The sequence below is a fragment of the Athene cunicularia genome (assembly GCF_003259725.1).
Source record: "Athene cunicularia isolate RWA chromosome 2 unlocalized genomic scaffold, athCun1 chr2_part1, whole genome shotgun sequence".
Lineage (NCBI taxonomy): Eukaryota > Metazoa > Chordata > Aves > Strigiformes > Strigidae > Athene > Athene cunicularia.
The window spans coordinates 7,320,769-7,331,917 of NW_020799095.1; positions in this window are offsets into that span (position 1 = coordinate 7,320,769).

Below are 11,149 nucleotides of genomic sequence, written 5' to 3' on the forward strand. Positions count from 1 at the left end.
AAGGGGCTACAGGAAAGATGGGGAGGGGCTCTATATCAGGGAGTGTAGGGATAGGATATGGGGTGATGGTTCTAAACTGAGGGAGGGTAGATTTAGATTAGATATAAGGAAGAAATTCTTCCCTGTGAGGATGGTGAGACCCTGGCACAGGTTTCCCAGAGAAGCTGTGGCTGCCCCTCCCTGGCAGTGTTCAAGGCCAGGTTGGACGGGGCTTTGAGCAACCTGGGCTAGTGGAAGGTGTCCCTGCCCATGGCAGGGGGTTGGAACTGGATGGTCTCTAAGGTCCCAACCCAAACCATTTGGTGATTCTATGCTGGAGAAATAAGTTGACTAAAGTATATTTTGATTAAACTTATTAAAGAAACATAGTATTCCTGATTATTCCTGGAAGATTCTAATCCTGCAAGATTTTAGCACAAGCAGATCTTACCACCTTATGCTAATTTTTCTGCTAACTTTTCCACATAAAGTAGGAAGATCTTTTGTATACCAATTAGTTTAAATGTGATTAGCTGCATATGGAATGCAATTATCTGAATGAATTGAAGCAGAGTAAATATTTCTTTGCATTGGTGGGAGAGCTGCCTGCCGGCTATGGCAAGGTTAGCAGTTCAAGACAGCTGTGGTTTCTCATGGTTTCTTCTCTTCAGTGACTTCATCCATTTCAGTGGTTTGACTTTCCTTGAAACTTCACCAGCAAGCATGGCCTGCTCATGACCTTTCCCATAACTAGAATTGCTTTAGGAGTAATAATAATGATTTAAAACTAATTCAATTAGATTGTCACAATTTCAAATATTGTTGCGAATTTTTTTTTAATACAAAGGCTTGGTTTCCAAAGGGGCAAATTCAGTCACCCGCTTGTCCATGTTGGCCACCTTAAAATACAATTACAGCAATGCCCAAGCTGTGTTTCAGATTTTAGTCATGTGCAGAAAAGCTTCCACCCACCTCTGCCCTTATTCCAGCCTGGAGGGAGGGCTTACCAGCCCTAGGAGCAGGCATGGCTTGACTCACCCCAGCTAAACCACAGGCATGGTCACCTCCAGGTGAAAGGTGTCCCAGTCCCCTGCTAAGAGTCACACCACCCGTTTATAAGAACATGCCGCACTACCCTTTCTTGTTCCAGCAAAGCATCCCCCTCCTGTCATGAGTCTTGGCTGAACCGATTTTGTTGAGAAGGCAGACTGATAGGAAAATGTTTGTTTTCTTCAGCATTGCTCGGAATAGCTCAAAACTTAACTGTGGGTAGTACATCTGTTTTGAAGATACTGTGCCTAAGTAGATTTGCACAGTTTGCTTTATTATAGACTAGCTATGTGCCTGTTTACAGCTATGTATAGAAACAGTTTGCTGTGCAAAGCTTTATAGTCTCTTTTTCCTCCTTCAAAGTCCATTTATTTGAATAAAAAAGAATGAAGTTCAACAATCCATGAATGTGGTGGTTTTTTCTTTTTATTTTTTTTATAATTTAGAAACTAAGTGAAATGTAGCCTGAAATTACTTGTAATGGAGAACACTTATTTTCAGTAATTGCCTGTGCTTCATTGTTCAGTGTGCTATGCATTTCCTGCTAGCCACTGAGTCAGAGAACCTATGGAAAATACAGCTGCCCAGCGATGGGCGTCTTGATGGGATGAAAGCTTCTGCTGGTAACTCTGAGGGTCTCAGGTTCAGCTCCTAACGATGAATGGCAACGTCTTGAATCTACCTGGTAATTTACAGGGTTTTTTATACACACACAAATACATGTAATACCAAAGAAAAAAGAGCATTGCTGATGTTTGCCTTAAAAACAAAAGCTGCGATGTTGGGCAATGGCTGGGACAGACTGAACTTCAAGTAGTTGATTGTTATGTGTATCGCACACCCAAACCCTGTTCTCAGAAGATAAGCTGATTAACAAACTAATAGTTAGTTAGCTGATAACTACCTCTGGTTTATGTGAGAAGGGTGTGTATATAAATTGAAAGGTATCTCTTTAGCTATTTCTTCCTATTCCCACTGCTTATACTCCCTTCCTTTCTTTTGTAATTTCATTATTTGTAGCATATGTATGCTTTCTGCTGCCAAAGTCCTGCAGGAATTTACAGGAAAGGGGGTGGTTATTGAAATGTTATAAGTGCATTAACTGGGTGACTTGTTCTAAATTTATTGTAAATGACAAGGACCTTGTGAATGGACCCATCTTCCTCCCCCTCCTTGGCTCCACCTTTATTGGGACTGAACAGTATTCCTTTGGACAACAGAGAAAGAAAGGGCAAAAGATGTGAGAGGGTGAAAGACCTCAAGCTGCTACTGCCTACATTGAGGATGCTCTCTGGCAGAGCCACGGCCTGAGCAACCCTGACTTGTTCTTGTACGTCACTGTAAAAAAAAACACAAAATTCATTGCTACCATTGTCCTGTGGCTGGGAGAAGTGGGATTTGGAGAAAAAGTAGGTTACAAATACCTTGCTAAAGGTATTTACGCGAGAGTTTTGGTGAGATGTTTGGCCCTGCTAAGGTTCACTTGGCTCTGCCAGTGAGTTTTCGTGTGCGCTGTGCATAGTGGGGGTACCCATGTCTCCCTTTTTGGGCAGATGCTGGTGAAATCAGAGGCTGGAGCAAAGCTGACATGTTTTTTTGTTTTTTTACTATGTGCTATTTGATTTAGTTGAACTGTGTATTTTAAAAACGGCACTGACAAGTTAAATGAGACAACTGATAGGATATCTCAGAAGGAATCATATGAATTTGACTTGAAATCCCAGAGAGTCCGTAGGTTCTGGTACATCTGCCAGTGATTTTAATTCCTCTGAACTTTTGTAAAAAGAGGGCTTTCTGAAGGGCAGAGAGTAAAAATACAGAAATTATCATATTGAAGGTTTTGCATGAAAATTTTGACCTGTGTTTCTTCCCAGACCAGCTAGCTTTGTTGTAGGACTCTGTGTGAAAACCTTTGAGGCACGCTTGTACAGGATATGGTCTGAAGGAAAACGTTCTGTGCGTGTTGCAAGTAAGATATAATTGTTCACGTCTTTGCAATCCCAGCCAGCCCGTAAATTCTGCCATCACCTCTTTGTAACTTGGGAGTTGGCTTTTTCCTCTGTAGCTCTGATACCTTCATAACATTTTCCTACTGCCAGACATTATAATCACTAACAAAAATAAACAGGCATCTGCTCAGGAAAACAGCTATCAAATACTTCAGTGAGCTGCAGGGGTTTTACTCCAATGCTTCAAGTCTCAGGATTGTGATAGTTTGCTAGGAACAGAGCCTGTGATATGAGACCTGGACACTCATCACACGTAACAAAGGTGGCCAAAACTTTGTAAGCGTATGGGATGCATACCAAAATTTTCAGTTACGCCAGAGCCACGGGCTGTGCCCCGTGCGCGTTGGGAAGCTAACTGGGAGGAGAGGTTTGGGAGTGCTTGGCACAGAGGAGATGACAGCAAGGCGGTTGATGGGACTGGGGTGCAGGGGCCATGAAGGTGAGAAGCCGGCCACAGGATCTCATCAGCCAGGTCACACCATAGCCCTGTAGCAGCCCAGCACAACCAGTGTGAGAGGTCACTGGCATGGGGAAGAGGCTTTGACTGCCCTGAGAGATGCTGGTAGTTGTCACCCTGTCTTTCATGATGTAAGAAATATACTTAGATACACAATCATTGCGTAATTAGAAAAAAGACCTGGGTGCTTGGGTTTGGATGGTGGAGAGCAAAGGCAGGAGGGAAGAGTAGGGATGGGGACCATGCAGCAGCAGCAGGCTCTGGTTGTTCCTTGCTCTTTTCAAAGAGGAGCTAATGGGTCTTAAGAGAGACCACCAATTCCCACTGGGAGAAAAAATACTGGTTGAGCCCGACTCCCAGAATTGAATGGACACTTCCAAAAACCAGCTCTGCGGTAACCCCATCTTCAAATTAGTTCTTTCAGGCTTACACAAAAGACTAAGGTGCTTTACCTCAGGAACAGAGACAGATTTTTTTTCTGTGCTACTGAGGCTGGACTCAGCATCATAAACAAACTGGTGGAAACACAAAAATAAAGTCCCTGATTAAACATTAGCCAGTCAAGATACCAGGTTTGGTGGTTAGTTAATCCAGCCAGTGAACTCAATTCCCAAATGACATCAAGAGATTTTAAGGTGCAGTAAATATGCTGTAGCTGTGTCTATGCTAGCAAGTAGTACAGGCTGGGAGAAGATCCATAATGCCCAAGAGTGCTGAGATTGCAATGTGTCCGCCATCCACCTTTCATCTGAGAGGAATCCACCTCGTGTGCCCTCTCCATGATGCAAACCACAGCAGGGTAAGTGGGGATGATTGAGGCATTCGCTTTCTAAGTGCTCTCCTGACCTGAGCTAACCACTAAGTGTAGGCACCTTGCATGAACTGGCCCCGTTCCAGCTTCTCTGCAAAAATACTGGGATAAGAAACACATTAAGAAATATTACTTAATCCCAGAAGCATAATATTAATCTTTATAGAGACATTCTCAGTATGGTATTAATATATGAATCATGCTGAATAATAATACATGATCAAATAGCTGAAACATAACCTTTTTTTTTTTTAAATCTTTTTCTGCAGGAGAAACTCGTATTTTCACAAGCTTTAAGGCATGAACAGCATTCCTATGTGATACACACAAATCTCCATTTTATAAGGTGCTAAGTGACTATGCCAAATCAAAAAGAAGGCTGTCAGCAGCAGAGCTAGGACCAGGCTGCAGATTTTCTCATCTAATCCTAACAGCAGCCTCACGCCCGCAACATCAACACAGGGCTTGCCTGTGCAGGAAGGTATCCTAACAGACTGAAATTGGGAACCAATCTGACTTTCAGAGAAGAGCTTTTAATTGCAGATGAATGTTCAATGTTTGTTGCTTTCAGAAGCTTAGGCTAAATTTGGGAAGGGGAGCTTCCTTTGCCATGGGGTGTTGACCTGGCCAATGTCACTGCTGTCACTGCCTGCGCTTAGTTTTTCATCGCTCTTGCCCTAAAGCAAGTGACTGTAACAGAAATAAGCGACGCTTCCAACATCAGTGTGGACCTACTGACAGAGCAATTGCAACAGAAGTTAGGACAAGGTCTGGGCCAGTGTCCCTGCTTGGGAAAAGACCCCCAGGGTATGATGTGCCAGATACTGCCATATCTGTGTCAGTTCACACCAGTGCTGTACCAGTGTCTTTTTTTCCTCTGTATAGAGCACAGTCAGTTTTCCTCTGCTTCTCCCAGCCTTTAGAAGGAAAATAAATCACTCTAGTTAAAATCACAAGTCCTCGTAAAAACCTGTTTGTGCCCAGAAAGCTAAGTATCAGAGCTTGCCTGAAGCTTAGGAAGAAGTGGCATCTTTTTCAATAAATTTACATCTCTAAATAGATGGTAAGTGTTGAATCAATTTCCATATGTTTAAAATAGCAGAGCATTAAGGATTCTGGCACTTCAAGCAATCAGCTAATTTGGGACTATTATGAGAATATCTTTTATACTAGTGGAGCAATCATCTGAAAATCAGGGACAGTCTGCAGTTCTATGCCCTTTCAATATCATAAAGGACTGCAAATCAACGAAAAATCCTGTTTGTTTGCCTGAACACATTATGGTGCCTTATGTCATTGAGGTCTTTGCAAAATCACCTTTCAGCTGTTAATAAGCCAATTCATATATACTCCACACTTGGCTTGCCTGGCCACAGGGTCTGCTCATGGCTACACAGATCTAACAATAAACAAGAGTGTCAGCAGATACTTTCTGTGAAAAAGGTAGGAACTGGGGCATAACGAGCCCTATGTCCAAAAAAGATGCAAGGGCAGAAGCTGTCCAGTTCTCTCCTCTCAGTTTCTCCCATCCCTGATCCAGCCTGGGCTCGGTAAGCCTCATCTCTGAGCATGTTTGGCTGGCTGCTTGCTGACCCTCAGCTGGCTGGCCTTAAACAAGGTTACACAACTCTTCATTCCTACCATCACATCTATAGTTGAGATGAGTCATACCATTTCAAAAGGGCACTGAATATTGTGTACGCAGCCTGTGTTTCAGAAAGTTTCGAAGAAAATCAACTTCTTTCAAAATCAGCTGGTGTTGTTTTTACCTGCATGCAGTAGGACGAAGGCTTTGTGCTGGGCTTTGAGGGTCAGAATAAAAAGAGGATGGATGAAAATATCTACAGCTGAAGTGATCCACAGTGAATCCAGCCTCTTGTGTCACCCTGTTTGCTGAGTCATCAAGTATTTCCATTCTATTTCAGTGCACCACTCACAAATGTAATGTGCCATTGCTTTAAAAAATGCACAGCACTATCAAGCCTGGAGACACGTGACTGTTACTGCACAACACCCAGCAGTGTGGTGTGGTACTGCTGGTCGGGATGTCAAGAGCAATGGAGACTTCAAAACTGCCTGCCTGCAGGACCAGGAAGATGACAGGGCATCAGTATATTCTTCCTCACATTTGACACATAATCTTCCTATTCCTAAAAAGCAGGGACATGAAGGAAGACAGATTTGGGGGTTGTTTGATGACTTTTTAAAATTTAGGTTCATATTTTGGAGCAGGCAATGATATCAGGGAAAGCTGCTAATTAGCAAGTGGGTTTTGCATAGCCCAGATCTTCATCACTATTTATGTGCTTGATTTCTTACTGCAAAGCAATAGGATGTTCAGCCATTGACTTCAAATGGGAGCAACAGGGTCCTCATTCTGTAGAGATTTTTAACTAATTTTTTTTGATAGTTTAAAACTTAATTGAGAAACCATGCATTTCTAATTTACCATCCCTCTACAACACCTTCTTGGCTTGGATCATTCTTCACAGTTTTCTTGCTCGTTCCTGAGCTCCATTTATACCATAGCAATGGGTTAAAAAAAAAAAAAAAAAAAAAAAAAAAAAAAAAAAAAAAAAAAAAAAAAAAAAAAAAGCAAAGAGGACAGCTGGAGCTGCATTCCTCTTAAAGACAAGAAAAACACAAATCGATGTCTAGACTCTGTAAAGCTGAGTATCCTCGGGAGTCGGGAAGTCAGGTGGAGAACAATTTGCAAGATACCAGCACACTGTGGTGACTCCAGGCTCAGGGGATGATGCAGTTGGTATTGCGTGCTTGGGGAGGATGCAGCACCTGGTGGGTGGGTTGGAATTATTGTATCAGCCAGGAATTTTTAGTAACCTCAATGTAGATGTTCAGCAGTTAAAAACTCGTCTGTTGGGCAACAGTCACTCAGCTTGAGTCCCTGGAAGAAGCCCCTGCTAATGTGCTGCAGAATGATTTTTAATGCTGCTAGAGGCTTGGTGAAGGTGTGTGTAGAGTTGTGATGGTGCAAGCACCATTGAAAGTCCTGCATAAATTAGGCTTTTGCAGGGACAGCTGTTTCAGTATGTCTCTCAATCAAGCACAATAGTCAAGGCTTTGGACATATGAAATGCATGCTGCAAATGAGCTGGCACTGATAACAGTAAGAAATAGGTTCTTTTTCAAGGTCCATGGTGTAAAGAAGATCTATGAAGGGATCAGTCCCCCTCGCCCATTTTTTTTTTTTTCCCCCCTAGGATTTCTTGATCTTTTTCTCTTCTGGAGCAAAGGAATAAGTCTTTCCTTAGGACACCAAACTGTGGAGACAGTGTAGAGATTCAAGAGAACAAGCCAACGCAGCAGCAATTAAGGGTGTATCTCTAATAATTTACTGGAGCTCACCCTCCTGACCTTTCTGTATTTAGATCAGCAGGAGGAGTGTGTAATGAGGGCTGCAGGAGAGCCATCGGGTTCTTACAGCTGGTCAGGCGAATTAATGCGGGTTGCTTGGCAGTTCACCAAAAGCAGACCAATGAGGGCACTTCATGAGAAAAAAGAAAAAAAAAATTCTCAAAGGTGGCCAGTCCATGCACTAGATTTGTCAGATTTCTAACCCACTGTAGAGAACAGTGGTTCAGTGTTTTGGGAAGACACCACAGCTGCGGGTAAGTTGCCTTTGTCTGACACATTTCAGAAACCCTTCTGCTTCTCCACCACCTTCTCGCTCCCTGTCCCCTGCGTCCCTTTTCCCCACGTCATTTAATGTCACTGTGTCCTGAAGAGTAGGGGAATAGTAAACACCTACAGGATGCTCTTCCCTTCCTCACTTGAGCACAGGGCTGCCAAGTTTCCAGCCTTTTAGACCATGCTCATCACAAGGCATCTCAGACGCAAAGGCTTTTGTAAAGGTAACTCCTGGGAGCCCAGGTATTTGATACTTTAAAAACTTTCTCCTCCACACCTCCTCCAATCCATGCAAATGGCAGAAAATTGGTTTATCCACCCAACCCTCATGCTGTCATTCACCTTTGACCTTTTCTGGGTAATTTCTGGGATGGTGGAGAACCTTGCATAAAACCAGAAGTCACCTGTAAAATGCCGATACTTATATTTCTGATTCAATCAGCATGGCTGCAGCAGTCCACATGCTCCCGCTTACTAACACTTCATACATTCTTCAAAGTGAAATGCTGTTTCCAGGAGGCAATAGTTACCGGCTAGGGGCATCTCTCTGAAATGGTCTCACAACATTTCCCTGACCTCACCATGGCCTGGACCTGGCAATGGAAAGGCACCAGATCTGTTGTGTCCTGGAGGGAGATGCAAATGGAAGTACATCCTCACAGGGTAGGGGGAAATACCTTCCCCCTGGTGCAGTTTCCCTTCTGTAAGCTGTCCTTTCCACAGCAGACAGCTTCTTGACCTCCCCTCTCTTCCTCTCCCAAGAAGACAGCTGCTCCCCTTATGTGGCCATCCTTCGGGGCATGGATGTTCACAGGTATCTGGAACAAGTCGGAAGCAAAACCATGCGCGTGATTTATACAGTATTTTGGAAAAGCTGAGACAAAGTACATCACTGCTGGCCATCTACCCGTCCCTTCAAACGAGCAGCGAGTGCTTCTGCTTTTGACTTGCAGGGAGGCAGAAGAGTGTCTCAGGCACTGCATCTGCCTCGCATCCGCGTTGCCATTCCTTGGCCCCTGGCATTGGTGTGATGGCCAGGGCCATGGTGCCTGACTTGCTCTGCAAGCAGCACTTCTGCAGGTCGCATTCTAGCATTGCCAAAATCACCATCCTTTACCCGGTTGTTTTTATAATCTGCTTTTGGGGTACAGGTGTAAGGGCAAAGGGACTCGTCACATGTAAATAAACAAATAAGCATGGCTGTCTGGTTTGAATGGCTCCGCTGTCAGACATGACAAAGGATTTTGCGGCGCATGCTGAAATAAGATATTTAAAATCTCATTCAAAACCTGTCAGCTTCACTACCCCACAGAAGGGAGATAACGAACAGCACATACTTCAAAGCGACGTTTTAAGGACTAAAAAGACGTTCACGTGGAGCTTTGAAAATGCACATAAATCATAGGTGTTAACACCAAGACCTCGTTTATTTGAAATTGTGGCTGCTTGCAATGCAGCTTTGACTTTCCCCTTGCTGCTACAGGCCAGGGCGCTGCCAGCCGGGAGGACATGGCTGCCTGGCTGCCCGCCTTGGGGGCCCCAAACCCTGCGCACGGCCCCGACGGTGAGAGGGAAGGACAAGGCTCCGCTCTCACCACTGCATCCTTACCCAACACCAACATCGTTTTTGAGAAGGACAGAAAACAAGACCGGTTTTGAGGGAAGCACAAAGAGATGGTGGGATTGAGATCGACCTTGGCGGCTGAGCACTGCGGTGGGGAGATGTCTCTCCGGGCGGTGGCACCCTGCCCACCAGTTGCAGGCAAGCTGACAATGTCAGGTTTTAGGAGAAAGGGCTGTATTTTTCCATGTCCTATTTTCATGCTAATTATGTAAATACATTTGGAGGAAAAAAAAAAACAAAAACACCAAACACCCAACACTGAAAGAGTGTTGAAGTTGCAAAACCCTGTGAAGGACTCAGCCTCACCAGCTTCCGGAGCCCCAACAGCCTGTGGTCACGTCTGGGTTTCTGCAGGATCCCTGCCTCCTTCAAGAAATGGCAAGTGGTTTGGGATTTCCTTTCTAGTTGTTCAGGACTCATCTCTCCGGTCCCGAGCTGCCTGCAAAGCCATGGATCTTCCACAGATGCCCCACACACCAAGTACTTTGCGGGTATTACTGGACTCACCTCCCCCAAGGCCTGTGTGGTAGGTGGGAGACTGATATTGCCTCATTTTCTCCTGACAAAGGGAGGTGAAGTGAGACCAGGGTAAACACCTACAAGAACACCCCCATATTCTGGGATTTGAGGCACCTGGGCTGGGAGTTTTGAAACATTTGTCATTTTTACGATGCTTTGCACAGTCAGAGCGTCGCTCCAAGTGCAGTGAGGGGCGCTCAGCACCTGCCACTTTATAGCACCCCAGGAACGAAGGCAATATCCAGAATATCTGCACAGAATAAATGAAACGTTCTTTGGTGGAAAAACCAGCAGGCAATTCACGTCCCACAGACACGAAGGGGCCGAGTTACAGCCGCAGGAGCACTCATGTCACTGGTATTTCCTGACACCTCAGTGCTCACCGTGCCAGTGGAGGTTTTTCTCTGTGCTATCACCAGTTCCCAGCCCTGCTGCACCCATGCCTGGGGGCAGATGATGATGATGGCGGGGCAGAGCGCAGCGGCAGCAGTGTGGGTGCTTGGCGTGTGCCCCGAGGCCAGCCAGAGGCAGGGTGGGTGCCTCCTTGCCGCAGCCTTGCTGGCGCTGCCCCGACTGCCCTCATCCCCACGCCGCAGCTTGTGGCCTCGCCGCTTACTTTGGTAGAGGTTGAATGACTTTGTCACCGACTAATAGGTACGATGGGAGCGTAGGATGCCTAAGAGAGGCCCCGTCAGCGGGGCATGCGGTGCCTGCGGCGGGAATGCAGTTAGACACCGCTCCGGGGGTGAGCCATGAGCCACGGTGAGTGCGTGGCACCATTGAGAGGCCAAGGGTCGCCTTCGTCCCTGCAAACTCTTCACCCGCTGCCGCGGCTGGGCTCGGCGCCGCCCGGTCCCCTCCGCGAGGTCACAGGCGTCCAGCCCAAACCCACCCGGGTCTGCGGGGATTTGTTTTTCCTTTGTGGCACGGCAGACACCGACGCGAAGCCGCGGCCCTTTGTAAACGCAGAGACCTCTCGTCCCGGAGACGCCCTGCCAGACGCGCAGACGATCCCCCGGGATGCGCTGGGCAGGGCAAGCACGAACCCAGCC